Source organism: Narcine bancroftii, chromosome 1, assembly GCF_036971445.1.
Source record: "Narcine bancroftii isolate sNarBan1 chromosome 1, sNarBan1.hap1, whole genome shotgun sequence".
Classification (NCBI taxonomy): Eukaryota; Metazoa; Chordata; class Chondrichthyes; order Torpediniformes; family Narcinidae; genus Narcine; species Narcine bancroftii.
In genome coordinates this window covers 338,930,215-338,948,642 of record NC_091469.1, presented here as the reverse complement: position 1 = coordinate 338,948,642, position 18,428 = coordinate 338,930,215, and the positions used below count along the sequence as shown (strand labels likewise).

The 18,428-nt window shown below is 41.4% G+C and overlaps 1 long non-coding RNA gene across 1 annotated transcript in view; it reads left to right on the top strand.

The window, feature by feature from the left end:
• Positions 1 to 1,638: 1,638 nt before the first annotated feature.
• Positions 1,639 to 18,428, top strand: part of LOC138752297 (uncharacterized) — a 32,289-nt gene continuing 15,499 nt past the window's right edge. Inside the window, exons 1-2 of the long non-coding RNA XR_011350502.1 lie at positions 1,639 to 1,754; positions 15,164 to 15,282. This is a non-coding gene — a long non-coding RNA (uncharacterized lncRNA). The remainder of the gene's footprint in view (positions 1,755 to 15,163; positions 15,283 to 18,428) is intronic.

Sequence of the window (18,428 nt, the reverse complement as noted above, 5' to 3'; positions counted from 1 at the left end):
CCTCTTTTGCTTTGTCATATGCCTCTGTGGCCTTTGTAGTCCAGAGCAGTTTTAGGCTTGCTGGTGAAGATGTGGAACAAGGGCTTCATGATCCTGGCAGCTACTGGGTTAAACCTGTTATAAAAGTTAACCATTCCCAATAATTCTTGTAGCTCTTTATCTGTAGTGAGCTTTGGGAAGGCCTGAATGGCTGACACTTTGTCTGGAAGCGGGGTTGCACCTGTGTTCGAAATCCTGTGTCCCAAAAAGTCAATTGTGTGTTTGCCAAATGCACACTTCGCAAGGTTAATAGAAAGACTGAAATCCTGAAGCCTCTGGAACAATTATCGCAGGTGTTGTCTGTGCTCTTGTGTTGACTCGCTGGCCACTAAGCTGTCAGCAAGATAGATGAAAAGGAAAGGCAAATCTTTCATTACGACGTTCATTAGAAGTTGGAATGTCTGAGCCGCATTCTCAAGGCCGAAAGGCATCCTCATAAACTGAAATAGATTAAATTGAGTAATAATGACTGTTTTAGGGATGTCCTCTGGGTGGACGGTTGGCGGTGAAATCTTCAATGTGTGGTATTGGATACCTCTCCGGCACAGTTGCAGTTGAGGCGTCGGTAATCTCCACAAGGACCTGTTGAAACTTTGCCATGGGAGGCTGCGGTACCCTGTGAAATCTGTCTGCCTCCCTCGCCACTTCCCTTGGTTTGGAGAAGTCAGTAGAAGAGAGCAGAAGGGTGATATCATGAGGGAGCTGTTCCAAGAAGGCTGCCTTGAACATTAAGCAGTTGAAATGGCCGTCTGCTAACACAAGTATTTCATTCATTAGTTCTGATGGCCTTCTGTCCCCCAAATCATCGAGGTGGCGTAAGCGTGTGCCTCTTTCCAGGTCAGACATGCCAAAAGTTGCAAGGAGGTGTGCCTTAAAAGCACTGTATTGATCCTCCTCGGGCAGGTTGTTGATAAAATCATCCACCTTGGCAGCAGAATCTTCAACTAATGAGGTGACTACATGCCAGTATTTGGTGGCTTCATTTGTTCTGTTCCTCATGTAGAACTGGGCCTCAGCCTGCTGGAACCATGGACATGGTCTGTGAGGCCAGAAGGTGGGCAGTTTCACAGCCACTGCGTGTAGCGCAGTATGGCATCCATACTGCAGGTTTTCTCACTATTTTTCACTGTTGGGGCTCAAAAGACATTGAGCACTCGTCGGGGTCACCAATTTAGTGGGACTAACTTCAGAGCTCAAGAAACACAGGTTACCAAGGAAGAGTTAACTACCAACTGGTTTTATTTTAAACAATCGCGCGCCTCACAAAGGGGAATGATGTCAGCGCGCCTCATAAAGGGGAATGATATCAAGTGCTTCATAAAGGGGAGTGATGTCAGCGCACCTCACAAAGGGGAGTGATGTCAGTGTGCTTCATAAAGGGGAGTGATGTCAGCGCACCTCACAAAGGGGAGTGATGTCAGTGTGCTTCATAAAGGGGAGTGATGTCAGTGCACTGCATAAAGGGGAGTGATGTCAGCGTGCTTCATAATGGAGAGTGATGTCAGTGCACTACATAAAGGAGAGTGATGTCAGCCCGCCTCACAAAGAGGAGTGAGGTTAGCACGCTGCAGTGTCATTGTCTCTCTGGCAACATGCCAGCAGGGAAGCAACGCGCTTCGTCAACCCACGCATGTCTGCAAAGAAGGGGAAACCGCACCATTCTGTGCCGGCCGCTTGGTGCAGCAATTCTGCCTGTCCAGCTGTGCGGCCACTGGGTCTGTCAATCTCCATCAATTTTTCCATCAATGCACATTGATACATATATTCTCCAATTGCACCATTGCCACCTTGGCATCTTGTCGTCACTCTCCCTTCTTTTGTTTGAGGAGGTTCCCCTTGATCTCAGCCCCTCAATGTCGAGTGACAAAAGGGCTCTAGACTGCAGTTTATCCTTACAGTGCTCTCATGTTAACTGCACCAAGCCTCAATGCATCCCTCAGCACATATTCCTGCAGCCTGAAATGTGCCGGTTACAGCATACCCACATTTCGGTGGTCTGAACAACCAACAGGTTTCAGGCAGGCCAAAGGGCATCTTTCACTGAATTGATCATCTTCCAGCTCTTCTGAATGTCTTTCTCCATGTGTGTTCCCAGGAAGAGCTCGTAAATCAGAGAGGCTCTGTCATGCTGCTGCTGGAGTGAACCTTGACAAAGACCCTTGCATCCTTCTCCACACACACTCTTAGCAAATTTGCATTCTGCAAGGAGGTGGATGGCTGTTTCATCTCTATTGCAGTCATCTTGGGTACAATGTGTGTTGTGGTGCTATTTCTGTTGTGGAAGAAAAATCCTCTCACCATTACCCAGGACAAATCTTGATGCTTGTAAGTGAGCACTGGCAATGTGGGATTCTGCAAGATGGCTTAAACTGTCTGCTCAAGGAGTCATGCCACTGTCCAGTGAGTCCTCATTTCTCAGTGTCTGCAGGACATTTCATGCTGACCTCAGCCTGATGGACTTCTGGTCAAAGGCATTTGTCTGGGAAAACTTTTCCACAAAGGTTTGGTAGTGTGGCAAAGTCCAGCTGAGTGGGACATTGCGCAACATCAAGGCCAAGCCAAATTTTTACAATACCTACGACAAGAAGAACTTCAGCACCCAATGGTACTTGATGCCCTCACACTTCAGTTTCCTGCTCATCCTGATGCAGCCACACACAAAGGTGGTCATCGGGATAGGCCCTCACTGGGTACGCCCTTGCACTGGTTGTCTGGTGACTGGTACATGGTAAAACTTTAGACCCTTTCCATATCGGATCCCCATATGAACCAGAAGACTGTTCTGGTGACCACCATTATGGAGCTTTGCTCGGGGGCAGTAGACCAAACCTGTATCATGTACAGTAGTTGTTATTGAGAGGGAGCACCAAGCCCACAGTCTCAATTTCTGGTGGACCTTTGTGATCCAGTAGTAAGATCTGACTGAATGTGATGGCAGATTGGTTAAGCCAGTTACCAGAGAGTGTTGCCACTCTTCCTTCTTCTAGTTTATCCTGGCACCCAATGCAGTCTCAAAATGGTCAGAGATGCTGATCCATCTACAGACCAATTGTGTGTCTGAACTGAAGACAGCAACATTGTCCATTACAGTGAGGGTCTGAGCTGAGAACCTCCACCATCTGGCACAGTCACACCTCTTATGCTCTTGTCATTCCAGATGGATTCAGCCAAGGGATCCATGCAGCACACAAATAAGAACTGCAAATTTATTGTCATGAACATGTCATAAAATTTGCAGTTCTAGAGGTACAAATATCACTATAAATTATATATTTTTAGAAACAATAAATAAATTAGTGCAAAAGAAGAGAAAGGGAGTGTTTGAGGATCATTGATCATTCAGAAATCTGATGTCAGAGGGGAAGCAACTGTTTGTATGCTGCTGACTGTTTGTCTTCAAGCCCTTGTACCTCCTTCCTGATGGTAGCAATGTGAAGAGAGCATGGCCTGGCTGCTGAGAACCCTTGAGGATAGAAACTGCCTGACTCCAGAATTGAAGGGGAAGCTATATGTTTCCTACCTATTGATTTGGACGATACTACAGAAGTCCATGTTGAGTAGTTTAATCCAATTTTAGATTCCCTTCCTCCTGAAAAGTCAATTTTTGAGAGCATGTCCATCATGTATGTGTATGATATCCAGTTGAAAGCCTTTTCCTGCTCTGAGATTTCCAGACTCTGCCCCCCCCCCCCCCCAACCACTTCCCACCCCCAATCTTGCACTGAGGCAATGGTTTCTCTGAACAACATGAAGCTATCAGAGATTTTCCTGCCTAGAACAGTATAGATTTAATCTAGGTGGATGCCCTGTCCCATAACAGACATGACTTGAATGGTGATGAGTTTGGACAGGATATTGTAGTCAACACTTAAAAATGACATGGGTCTCCAATTCCTGATATCTTCCTACTCTCCCTTCTGTTTGAAGATGAGAATGTTGCTTCTGTTCCTCATGGAATCTGACATACTATCTTCCCGGAGCATAGCATTGTATATTTCCAGCAGGTCTGGACCCATTCATTCCCATACAACTTAGCTGGTAAGACATCACTTCTGGGAGTTTTATTTGACCCAAAGGAATGGGTGGAGTCCATCATCTGCCCCAGGGGAAATTTCCTGTTCCATACCCTCCTGCTCGCTGTCATCTAAGACTTCCATGATAGGTTAATAATTTCTGCAAAGCTGCTCTGTCTGTAGCCCAAGTGTCATGTGGAGTGGCACAAAATGTTTTACTGATCCTCTGCATATTCATCTGTGAGGATGTCACTGAGCCATCCTCTTCCTCAAGGCTGTGGATCACAGATCCACTGTGAACTCTGGAAGAGAAAGCGTGAGCATGTCTCATCCCACTCCACTATGTGGACTCTGGATCGGAAGATGATCTTGGAGGTCCCCGAGATGAATAGCACGGCTTGATAGGTCTTCACCTCTTGGAGATTCTCTCTCACATCCACCCCTATCAAGTGCAGAAGGAGAAGTTGCTGCAGGTCATTCTGCAGTTGGAGCAGTTCCTTCTGCCCCTGTCTTACGCTCTGAACACTTTTGAGGATAAAGAACCTGTTGATGATGTTCTTAGTCACTTCCCACCAGTTCACTGGAGAATCAAAAAAGGGTTTCGTGGTTCTTAAACCTGCGTACTCCGTCTTCAGTTCCTCTGGGGTCACCAACATCATGCTTAGCTTCCATATTTGCCCATCTGCCCTCTGGCCTTCCTGTTGGTAACAGGAGGCATAAAATAAGCAGTGGTTAGAGAAGAACACTGGTGCAATATCAATGGTTTTGACACGATAAGGACATTTATCAGAGACAGGTTCAAGCCATCCAATCTTGACCAGGTTGGTTGCAGCTATGCTCGACTTGCAGGGTTGCTGAAGGCATTACATGGTTGTGCACTATTGCCATCGTCAGTCTGGAGGAGCTGCCCAATTTGTTATCAGCACCCATAGATCATCAGCCGCATCAATGATACAGTTGAAGTCACCAGCCAGAATGACCGGCTGGGACATTGCCAGCAATGGAGAGAGCTGCTGGAAGACACCTAGTCTCATTCTCTGCACAGGCGAGGGCTACAAATTGAGCAGCTGTAGCTGGGTGTTGTGGTAAATTAAATCTACCATGAGGAGACACCCCCCTATCCACCTCCTTAACCTCAGAGTTTACAAAGTTGCCTCTCCACAGCAGGATACCCAGAATGGAGGTGCAACAATTTTTCTTCCTCCACCCTCTGACTATACCGACAGTCTATGAGACCACCAACATGACCACCTTCCATAGTTCCTTACGTGTGACAGCCCACACTCTTGAATGAAAGTCATATCTTCCTTGACTTTGGCAAGGTATTACAGGACAGTTACACATTGCACAGTGCATTTGACACTCTGCATGTTGAGAGTTGGTCTTTTAATCTCCATTGTGGTGTATTTGGAGTCGCCAGTTCGTAATCCTTTCAGTGCAGTGTGAATCAGTTTGAGACCTCATGCCACCACTTTGGTGAACTGTTTTTGGGCTTAGGAACAGGGGATGATCTTCCTCTGGAAGTGAGTCTTCTCCAGCAAGCTGCTGGTGACACTGGAGGGAGATCTATCTATGCTCCTGCATCTCCCAGGGGCAGCAGCTTCTACAACGTGTGAAACACAAAAGTCTGCAGATGCTGTGATTGTAATAAAAACACACCAAAATTTTGGAGGAACTCAGAATTTTGAGCCCTTCTTCAAGGATTAAGCCAGAAGCAGGAAATCTCAGAAAATGTCAGAATTTAGACAATGCTGGTGGCGGGAGAATTCCAGACCACCAAAAGGTGTTAATTGGATATGATGAGGGACAAGGTAAGAATTTATCATGTTTATACGAAAGAAGATGGAATGGAGAGACAGAAATGGTGGGGAGGGGATGAGTTTACAAAAGCCAGAGAAGTTGATACTAATGCCATCAAGGTGGAGGGTGCCCAGATGAAGGATGAGGTATTGTTCCTCCAATTTTCAGGAAGTCTCAGTCTGGCAGCACATAAGCCCATAGACAGGCATGTCAGCAAGGGAATGGGATAGAAAATTGAAATGGGTGGCCACTGGGAGATCCATGCTATTGTGGTGGACAGAGCCAAGGTACTCAACAAAGCGATCTCCCACTACATCCAGTTTCTCCGATGCAGAGGAGACCACAGCGGGAGTGCCGGATGCAGCAGATGATCCCTGCAGATTCACAAGTGAAATGTTTCTTAATTTGGAAGGACTGTTTGGGTCCCTGAATGGTGGTGAGGGAGGAGGTGTGGGTGGAAGTGGAACATCTCTTGTGGTCACAGGGGTAGGTTCCAAGGGGCGAGTGGTGGGGAAGGAGAAGTAGGTAAGGGAGTCACGGTGAGTGAGGTCCCTATAGAAGGCAGAGAGAGGAATATGTGTCTAGTGGTGGGATCACTTGATAGGTGGCGGAAAAGGTGGAGGAGGAGGATGTGTTGGATCTGGAAGCTAGGAATCCAGTTCTTGTCTGTGGGGCAGAGGGGGCCAGGGCAGATGTGTGGGTAATGGAGGATATGTGGGTGAGCACCAATTTGATGGTGCTAGAGGGAAAGCCACATTGTTTGAAGAAGGAGAACATCCCTGTTGATCTGTCAAACATTCTCCCGGATTGGTGGGGGGTGGGGGCAATGGCCACAACACTGCTTCTGCTCTCTCAGAGCTGGGGACAACAGCCTCTGCACTGCTCCCGGTCTTTGGAGCTGCGGGAGTGGTGAATTGGTGAGGTGAGGTGATGCCTCTGTGCAGTGTTCAGAGTTGGAGGGGCGGGGGAGTCACTGGGTGCATTACTTCCCTTGATCAGGCTTACCTGAAAATCATTGCCCTTCCCATCCATCTTGGCGCTTCTTCTGCTTTGGTTGGACGCTCGTGCTTGCTTCATCATCGGACAATGATAAGTTGCTGCTTCTATTTGTGCCTTCCCACTGCTTCTATTTGTGCCTTCCCACTACTTCTATTTGTGCCTTCCCACTGCTGCTATTTGTGCCTTCCCACTGCTTCTATTTGTGCCTTCCCACTGCTTGCCATGTTGTTGCCATTTTCTTCCCTGGGTTTTTTTGGGGTTTCTTTTGTTTCTTGATAGCCTGCTGACTATCCTCTACAGCTCCCTGTTCTATTGACTCTGCCTCCAGCCTCTGGGAGGGGCTTCTGGCTACATGGCTATGGATTGAGTGTTGCAGGTGGATATGCTTGGGGTCTCCTCACTCCCCCTGGTCTTGGTCTCGACCAGGGTCTCTGTGGCGGTCAAGGTTGAAGGGATGTTGACCTCTCTGGGGGTGGTGTTATTGGCCATTTCCCCTATTATTGTCTGAGTGGAAGTGGCTACATAGTTTGACCTGGTTCTGTAGTAGAGATGGCCTACTTCTCCACATAAGTTGCAGCACTTGCTCTCTTTGTCTGGTGATCTTCCTTTCGTAGGACTTGCAGATCAATGCACTGCATCAGCCTGCTATTTGCTTAGGTTTGTTGCAGTTCTGGCACACCCTGGGCTGTCCAGCATGGACCAAGTACCCATGGTTCCCTCCTTAGGGCACATTATAGTGGCCAAATACTTAGTTTGCTGCTGAAGTCATTTAACTCAGGAATTAAATTTAGGACTTTGTAATCACTGTGATTTACACATTTCGTAGTTGTCATCTGATCCATTGTTGTATTTTTAACGTAGAAAATCAAAGTTTTAAAAAATAATTTCAAAAAGGAAATAATTGTTCAGTGTTTGCAAAGAAAATGCAAATGTTAAGAAAACCCATTGAAATGAAACTCTTTTTTCTCCACAAAATACTGCCAGACCTGCTGAGTATTTCGTACAGTTTCAATATACAAAGTGAGCAGCTATGATCAAAATATTAATGAAACCGTTCACTGATTGAAGAGAAGTGTGCTTGAAGATCAAATCTTCACATCTGGCTCAAAACTCATGATCTACAGGGCAGCAGAGATCCCTGGCTTCCTATCTGTTTCTAGGACCTGGATTAATTATGGTAGGCACCTCAAAGAATTAGAAAAACACCACCAGCATCTCAAGAAGTTTATTATCTCCACTGGCTTATGAAGAATTAAAAAATGGAGAAAGAAAATTCAGGGTGATTTTGACAATTTTAAATCTCTGTGTCAGGATCCCTGCAGAAATGATGAAATGAGCACACCACCTTACAAACTGTTGCACTGTCATGAACTTCCTACCCCATCTGTGATTTTCATGTTGACCTCATCATTCACTTCAGAATGCACAAAACTGGAGCAGAACCACAGTTAGCCTTGATCCTGAGGGTCCAATTAAGTTGAAGAAGTAGAGATGGTAAAATAGAACATAGAACACTACAGTATAGTACAGGCCCTTCAGCCCACGATGTTGTGCTGACCTACATATACCTAACAAAAATGAAACCCTCCCTATCTCATAGCCCTCTATTTTTCTTTTATTCATGTGCCTAAGAGTCTCTTCGATGCCATTGTTCCAGCCTCCACCACCAGCTGTGACAATGCATTATTCCAGGCACCCACAACTCTCTGTGTTTAAAAAAAAATACTCGATGTCTCCCCTTAAACTTTCTCTCCTCAGTTTGCTACTCCCTCTCTGGGAAAAACAAGTGCTGGCTGTCTACCTATCTATGCCTCTCATAATCTTGTAGATCTCTATTAAGTCACCTCTCATCCTTCTTAACTCCAAAGAGAAAAAAAAAACCCTCGTTCTGCCAACCCAGTGGTTCTCAACCTTTATCCTTCCACTCACATACCACTTTAAGTAATCCCTCTGCCATCGGTGCTCTGTGATTAGTAAGAGGTTGCTTAAGGTGGGATGTAAGTATGTAAGTGGGAAGGGAAGGTTGAGAATCACTGCTCTTGACCCAATTGTTACCAAAATAATTTGCTTGAGAATAATTGTCCTTGGCCCATTTCCACTGAAGTTATGAAACCGTGCATATAACAAGACAATGAGGTACGATTTAAACAGTGGTTTTCAAATTTTTTATTTCCATCCACATATCACCTTAAGCAATCCCTTACTAATCACAATTGATATACCTGGGAGATTTGTCAGATGGATGTCAATGTCACAAATGTGCTAGTTTAGCTGATTGTTGAGCTTTAATCTTCGGCAAGGCTTTATCATCACAACTTTAAATGATCCTTTGATATGATTGTTCCCCAGAGGCTGGTGGAGAAGCTTTCCTCAGTAGGACTTAACACCCTTCTCTGTAACTGGATTCTGAACTTCCGAACAGAAAGACCACAGTCTGTCTGATTCGGTTGAAGAACCTCGAGCACCGTCATGCTGAGCAGTGGCGCACCTCAGGGCTGTGTGCTCAGCCCGTTCCTGTTCAGGCTATTGACCTACAATTGCATCACCAGATCCAGCTCCAACAGTGTCATCAAGTTTGCAGATGATACAACAATAGTTGGTCTCATCAACAACAATAATGAGACTCTATGGTGCGAGAGTAACAAGTTGAGTCTCAACATACACAAAACAAAGGAGATGATTGTGGACTTCAAGAGGATCAGGAACAACTACCCTCCACTATACATCAACATCTCTGTAGTGGAGAGAGTGGAGAACACCAAGTTCCTTGGTTCACTTAGCTTGTGACCTATCTTGGACATCCAACTTTCATTTGTCAGGAAGGTGCAACAGGGAGTGCACTTCCTGAGAAGACTGAAGCAGGCAAGGCTACCAGCCAACATCATGCCAACCTTGTATTTGCACATTCAGTTGACAATAAATTTGACTTGATCACCTATGACAGTATTCAGTCTTCATAGCACTTAGCAAATGAAATATTTCATTTAGCCCTGAGGTCTCTTCCAGTAAACCAACTTTTGTGATGTTTGGTGACTTGCAAAGTCTTACAAAGAAGTGTCAACTTTACACTTTCCTTTTTTTTGTAGCTTTTTTTGCAGTTTTCCCTATTCAAATTAGAACCCTTAGATCGCAGGTTTAAAATAATTATTTCCCTTAGGAATGGATTTTATTCACATTTTACATGTTATAAAAAATCTAACTTAAAATAAGTGGAGGTTGGCATTGATGTTAACCCTTCAATATATTGTCAATATTCTATGCTTTGCTTCTACGAATAAGAAGTTGTGAATTTTCCATTTCCCTTGGCGTGCTGTAAACAAGACAGATTTCCTGTATTCGATGCTTTGATCTTTGTTGTGTTTTAATACAATGTTCATCATGGGATTTTTTGTTTTTAGATTATAGAATATGGTGAAAGATAAATAACAGTGTATGAAGGAAAACATTGCCTCAAAATAATGGGGAAATTATCAACAGCTATTTTAAGAAAGATAAATACTATATTTTCCTGATAGTGTAAAAATAGTATTACATGAAATTGTTTTCAATGTAATTATTTTGAGTTTGATATTTCAAACAGAGATGGGGGAAATTCAATTATTTTAAACGTCCAAATATACAGAAATTCCTGATGCTTTACTCCAGAATTACTATTAAAAATTATTTTGCAATGAAATACCACATTGTAAATACCATCCATTTGAGAGATTGCCATTAGGATTATCTGCAATGTCAGTGCAAATTGCTTTCAAAATTGTACTAGTTTACAAAGTTGATTTCATGGTTCAAATTTTGCTCTCAAACGCATCCTCACAATCATGGATGTAAAATTGAATGCAAGCCTGCACAATAGGGGAATACTTTTGAGTGCTTTCTCCTGTCTGAAAGAATATCTTGATAATACCAGTAGTCTGATGGCATTGTATTAACTGAACATGCCCTTGCTAAAATAAGCGTTTATAAAAGGAATGTCGAGAAAACTATCTCCAATAGCTTGATTTCAATTAACCAAACTGACTTCTTAAGAACTTATACAAACCCACTTACTAACTTTACTATGTTCAGTAGTTCAAAGTCATTAGGTTTTACAGTATGGAAACATATCTTTTGACCTAGACTTTTTGTCCATACTGACCAAGATGTCCATCCAAGATGCCTTTGAACTTTACCTATCCACAATCCATTCTAAGTGCCTTTTCATCATTACATTCGTACTCACTTCTACCACTTCCTCTGGCAGCTTGTTCCATATACCCACCACCATCTGTGTGAAAAAAGTTCTGCTCAGACTCCTTTTAAGTCTTTCCCCTCTTACCTTAAGTTTATGTCTTCTAATTTTACATTCTCCTATCTTGGGAAAGAAAATTATACCCCTCATGATGAACTCAGTAATATTTAACATATTATTGTCCTAACCTAAAATAAAAAAAAAATCTTTTGTTAATAACCCTCCTTATAACACCCCAGATTAATTACATCTGGGCATCTAGGTGGTATTACGGACAGAACCAGTTTTCATCTTGATTGATTTATAACTAGTGCAAGTAATTAAAACAATTTACGTTGCTTGGTTATGAAATTCATGAAGCTATTGCACTAGTTTATCTTAACTAGTGTGAATTGGGGTGGAAATATCAGAGCAGCATATTTGAAATGTTATTCACTTTGTGGAATTTTTAGATTGGACTACATCACCGGAAGATACTAACTTGCAATTATTTTTTGTTCAACAAGCGTAGGCAATCCTTTACAATTTCACACATAAGGAAAAAGTGAAATGGCAGATAAACTGCTAAGGCTAATGATTTGGAGACACAAGTTTAAATTTAATTAATTGAATACATCCAGAATAGAAAGCTTATAATGGTAGTAGGTCCTAACAAGATTATCAGTTTGTTTTAAAATCCCAACAGATTCGCCAATGTCCTTTTGAGAAAGAAATCACCCAATCATCCTCATTCTTTCCTACAGATGACTCTCTGAAAAAGAGAGTATGGAATTTGAAAACTTTTAATTATCAACAACATCACTGATTATTTTTTTAAGTACTTGGCTATTCTCCATATCAGAGCTTATGCAGTGAAGCTTTGTGCCTTGGGGGCACATAATAGTAGAATCTAACACTTGTGTGATGTGGCCTTTCTCCCTAAAGTTATTGAATTATGATCAAATGATGAAAAGTGCTGAGTCTTTCTTTGATCCTCCTTAGCCTGTTCCAAGGGTAATGATGAGTATTTTTAACAGCCTAATCAAATAATGAACTTTCAATGAACACTTTATTGAATTATGCTTTGACACTCCTAAATGTCATGGTTTTAACTTGTTTAAAGAATGGAGAAGTGATCTGCATATTGCATAAAGTAGTGATAAGCAATGAATCATTTCCAAGCAGACCATAAAAAGAGAAGTTCTTTTGGTCTTGAGTCATACTTAAAATAAAATTCCATTTTTTCATTCTCATCATTGCCATCAAATTCTAATAAAATGTTATAACTGATTTCAGACAAAATATCCAAGCTTTTCATCAACAACAATTGATGCCAAATTGATATAATAGAAGATATAATAGCCAATGGCTAGATCAATGGTTCTCAACCTTTTTCTTCCATTCACATATCACCTTAAGTAATGCCTTACTATCCACAGGGCACCTATGGCATCCTATGCCATAGTGCTCTGTAGTCAGTAAGGGATTACTTAAATTGATATGTGAGTGAAAAGAAAAAGATTGCAAACCACTGGGTTAGATGCTATATTTATAAATTTAATCAATTTGAATTTGAATTCAAACAATTTCTAACATTGCACAGGACTCTGTCCTCCTCTGGTATCTCCATGGTATGTTCAACAAACCTATGGGTTAAATTTCAAGTTAAAGCTTTCTCTATTTGGATTTTCCAGACAAAACCAATGCAAATCTTGATCAGAAACCTGGGGCATCTATCATTCAGTTTGATTATAAGATGTGGAAGGCTAAAGTTAATTGGACATCCGAAAGGGAAATAGCTGGATCCAGGAAATCTTACAGATAGGGTTCATTAAAATCAATAACTCTCACTAGTGAAGCATCTCGCTTGTGCTTCATTTTGAATCCACGTCAGAACACATAACTCAGGTCCAATTCATATTCCACCATTTGTAAGGAGATTTTCTGTTTGAAATATCTTTGGAAAGTCTTGATGGACCTTTGGGTGTATGCATAATAATTATTTCCCAGATTTACATAGATTATAGAGATTACAGGATTGGACAATTAACAACTCAAATCTGCAATGAATGTGGAATAATGAATGGCCAGAAGTTGGAAATACCTTGGCTCCATCATTATTAATGGAACAAGAACTACAGTAAAAAAAGAACATGCAATCCTACTCAAACTGGCAGTTTTCAGTAAAGCAAATTCTATATTGACGAAACAAATCAGATTATACCAACTCTTGTGTTCATTCGCCTAGATGTGAAAAGTGAATACACAAAATCAAGAAGAGGTGACTAGGAATGTTGATGAGGGTAGAGCAGTGGATGTTGCCTATATGGACTTCAGTAAGGTCTTCGATAAGGTTCTGCATGGGGAGGCTAAGTCCTTGGATATTAATTTGGAGATAGTCAAATGGATTCAACAGTGGCTGGAAGGAAGGTTCCAGAGAGTAGTAGTAGATAATTGTTTGTCAGGATGGAGGCCAGTGACAAGCGGTGTACCTCAAGGTTCAGTATTAGGAGCTTTGCTGTTTGTCATATATTTTAATGATCTGGAGGATGGGGTGGTAAATTGGATTAGAAAATATGCAGATGATACTAAAATAGGGGGAATTGTGGATGATGAAGAGGGTTTTCAAAGATTGCAGAGGGATTTAAACTGCTTAGAGGAGTGGACAGAAAGATGACAGATGGAGTTTAATGCTGATAAGTGTGAGGTGCTTCATTTTGGAAAGAATAATCAAAACAAGACATATGTGGTAAATGGGAGGGCATTGAAGAATACAGTGGAGCAGAAAGATCTAGGAATAACTGTGCATTGTTCCCTGAAGGTAGGAGTGCATGTGAATAGGGTGGTGAAGAAGGCCTTTAGTATGCTTGCCTATATAAATCAGTGCATAGAATATAGGAGTTGGGAAGAGTAATGATGAAACTGTACAAGACATTGGTGAAGCCATATTTAGAGTACTGTGTGCAGTTCTGGTCACCGATTTATAAGAAGGATATTAACAAGATAGAGAGTGCAGAGAAGATTTACAAAAATGTTGCCTGGGTTTCAGCATCTGGAATACAAGGAGAGATTGAGCAAATTAGGTCTTTATTCCTTGGAACATAGAAGGCTGAGAGGGGATTTGATAGAGGTGTTTAAGATAATGAGAGGGATAGATAGAGTTGATGTGGAAAGGCTTTTCCCATTGAGAGTAGGAGAGATGGATACAAGAGAGTTGACGGGCAAAGGTTTAGGAGTAACATGAGGGGGAACTTCTTTACTCAGAGAGTGGTTACTGTGTGGAATGGGTTTTTGGGAAAGGTGGTGGAGGCAGGGTCAATGTTGTCATTTAAGAAAGAGTTGGATAAGTATATGGATGGGAGGGGGATGGAGGGATATGGGCAAAGTGCTGGTAAGTGGGATTAGAGGAGGGTACTTGGATCAGTGTGGACTAGAAGGGCCAAATTGGCCTGTTTCCGTGCTGTGATTGTTATATGGTAAAATATGCACAAGCACCCTAAGTTAGTGTGGTAAGAAGGGAATACGTAGAGCAGAAAATGAAATACATAACTAGAAAACATCATACATGTTAAAAATACAGTGGCTTGTCCACATTATAGATATCAACAGGAGTCTCTCAAAAATATGATGCCATAGGTGCACTTTGGTTAGTAAGGGATTACTTAAGGTGGTATGTAAGTGGGGGAAAAAAAAATTCAGTGGCAGTAAGTTCTGAACTCCTATGTAATGTGTGTGAAGCATCAAGTCTCAAACCTGCTCAGTAGTACTCACCATCGTCATTCTGACTCTATTTTAATGTGCAGGGGACTGCCAATTTTCACCAATTATGCTGTGAACTGTCCCTGTACCACACCATTCAATTAAATATAGGGAGATGTTGGTGCTCTGGCAGTATATTTCAGGAAGTAGTATTTTTTAATCAACTGGGCTAAATGCTATGAGTGAGTTTAAATGTATTTAATGTGGAAATGTTTTTGAGTGTTTAAATTTTTTCACTTTAAAATATCTCATTTTATTAGTGTTAACAATTTTAACAGTTTTTGAATGCAAACAACTAAGCCTTGAGACATGGAGTTGGCAACCAACAAAGAATTTCTATTGGCAGGACATTTGGTAACTCAGCAACAACTAAGCAGCCATCAGAAGATTCAGACGGGGGAACTAGCAGTGAACCACTTCTGCGAAATTCTGGATCAGTCCTCTGGGGAGCTGCCAAAGGAAAAGGTGAGGAAAGGACAAAAAAAAATAAGAATCATTATAAATTATCTGTCAGTGGATAGGAGTAACACCATCTAATCTACTCAGAAGTCACAACACCCCATTGCCATTAACCATAGGGATGACATGGGGGTAGTAGTTCAAGATTCAATTTATTATCATAGTAATAAAACAGTGTTGTATGACATGAAATTCATTTTTGTCTGCTACAAGGCAGATATATTCGCCATTGGCAGGTATTGCCTAAGTGCCTCTTACAGTTAGACATACACTCACAAAAGAGAAACAAAATCACCTCTAGTGCCTCCACAAACCCCGCAGCCACACAGAGTCCAATCCAAACCACCCGAGCTCCAGATCCAAACCTGACACAGTCAGGAACCCTTCTAATGAAGAAAATGAAGTATTTGTATTTATTCATTGCCTTTCTTGTCTATTTTGGAATATCTTAATGGGATTTGCAGCCAATTATATTATTTACTGTTACAATAAAACTATCTTCTGTATGTTTACCATTCTTTGGTTGAAGAAATTTCTACTGAATGGCCCATAACCACTAGTTCTGGATTTCCACACTTTGGAGAACATCTTTCCTGAACCTTATCAGTTTCAGCCAGATCCTCTCAGTGAGATTTTCAAGAATATTTTGAAAATAAGTCCAGGCACCCCATCTCACTTTTTCCTGCCATACCAAGAATCAGTGTGCGAACCTTTGCTGCATGCTCTTCACAGTACGAACATGCTTTCTTGGATAAGAGGCACAAATTACTTGATACTTGAGGTGTGGTTTCATCATGGAATTGCAGGAAGATGTCCATGCTGCTGTGCTCAATTCTTTTCTCTATGAAGGTCATCAAAATGTTTTTTTTTAAACACTCACTGCACCTGCATACTAAATTGCAGAGCCTGCTGCATGTGGAAGCCCAGATTTTATTGCACCTTCCCTTTTCTAATCTTTTATTATTTAGATAATAATCACCCTTACTGTTTTTGCTGCCACAGTGGATAGCTTCACATATCCTTTATACTACATATGCTTATTCATGCAAACTCAAATCACCCAGATGCCTATCTGCAAACTTATCGCAGCTCACACTCAGTTTAGTGCTGTCTACAGACCAGAAGATATTATATTTGTCCCTCATCAGATATATAAATGAATATATTTAATTTAAATTTAATTTGTAATTTTAATCTGGGCATACAGCATGGTACCAGGCCCTTCAAGTCCATGAGCCTGTGCTTCATGAATAGCTCAATTAACCTATGGCCCTGGTACGTTTTTAAAGGGTGGAGGAAACTGGAGCGCCCGGAGGAAACCCACGCAATTAAGGGGAGAATGTACAAATTACTTGAAAACAGCGCTGAATTCCAACCCAGGTCACTGAAGCTGCAATAGTGTTGTGCTAATTGCTAGCATGACACCTATGTAGGATAGATCGATAGAGAAAATGTTTGTCATTCATTCCTATAAAATAAAGAAATACAAATAGTCAATTCTGGACTGTAACAATGTAACAATTTTTTTATTGTAAGCTGTGGAAGAGCACTCAATTTACTGCTCTATGCTTACATTTTAAACAACTCAGGTTAATCAGTTAAATGCATACAATAAAAAATTGATACATTATTCTGTCAAAGGTTCTTCAACCCAAAAAGTTCATTTTGAGTGGTCTCAGCATTTTCTGTTTTTTTTTTAATTTCAGATTTCCAATATGTGTAGTTCATTTACTGCTTTTTAATAACTCTCGCTAATTTTTTTAACGCTTCCAATAACCATTGATCTATCGTGTTATATGGCGAGCTCTCCACTGCCCACTGTGACAGAGGTGCACCAAAGAAGAGGTACAAGGACTGCCTAAAGAAATCTCTTGGTGCCTGCCACACTGACCACCGCCAGTGGGCTGATATCGCCTCAAACCGTGCATCTTGGCGCCTAACAGTTCGGCGGGCAGCAACCTCCTTTGAAGAAGACCGCAGAGCCCACCTCACCGACAAAAGATAAAGGAGGAAAAACCCAACACCCAACCCCAACCCACCAATTTTCCATTGCAACCGCTGCAACCGTGTCTGCCTGTCCCGCATCGGACTTGTCAGCCACAAACAAGCCTGCAGCTGACGTGGACATTACCCCTCCATAAATCTTCGTCTGCGAAGCCAAGCCAAAGAGAAAAAAGAAGACAAGTGAAAATGAGGAAATAAATATTTTGCTTCTTCTTTTAAACCAATCAGTTGATAAATTGAATTGCCATCATCATAGTTTCTGAAGTGGAACTTCATTTCATTCAAAGTGTCACAGAAGGTGAAGAAAGACAATAACTGTGTGACCTCTAACTCCACATCAGAGTTTTGAACAAGCTATGATAATGCTTACATTATTTCATCAATCTGTTAGAGAATGGGTTGCCATAGTAAATTCCTCCAAAAAACCTGGAAACTTCTTGTTTGCAGCTTTCCTCTTGTGAACAATTAATTCATCTGTGTTCCTGAACCTGGCAGATTATAATCATATCTATTGTTACAGAAACATAAATACAAGATGTGCAGGATTTGGAATAAATTACAAAATACACCGTCTTATTTTTTTATTTGGAGTGCTTAGGTCTAATACTGTGTAGTTATGTGACAGCAAACATGTTTAACACATGCAAGTAAACAAATAGCTCAAATGGAACAGCAACCATCCTTTTCCCTCCACATACACTGCCTGAACCATTGAGTCCCACCTGCAGTTTGTTCCTTGTTCCAGCATCTGCAGACTCTTGTGTTTCCTGTTTAATATATTCAGTTTTCTTTCAAGTTTACCTCCAGATTAATTACATCTGTGCATTATTCTAATCTTTTATTTTAATCAATGAAACTTAATTTCTGGTGTTACTTCAGATTTTTCATTCTTTGGTTCTTCATTGAAAAAAAATGCTGCAGCAAACAATATGACTTAACTTCCAGTGTTTCTCCACATCAATCTTTAGCCCCATAGATTTAAATATGTCTCGCCAGGAATGGTTAATCTCAGTAACTCTGGTACCCACACAAACAGCTTAAAGGGCTCCAGCAAAAAAAAACGTAATTGGCATTGCTAACAAAAATTGAATTGTGTGAATAATGTCATAATGATCTTTAAAATAAAAGCAGGAAATGTTGGAAATGTT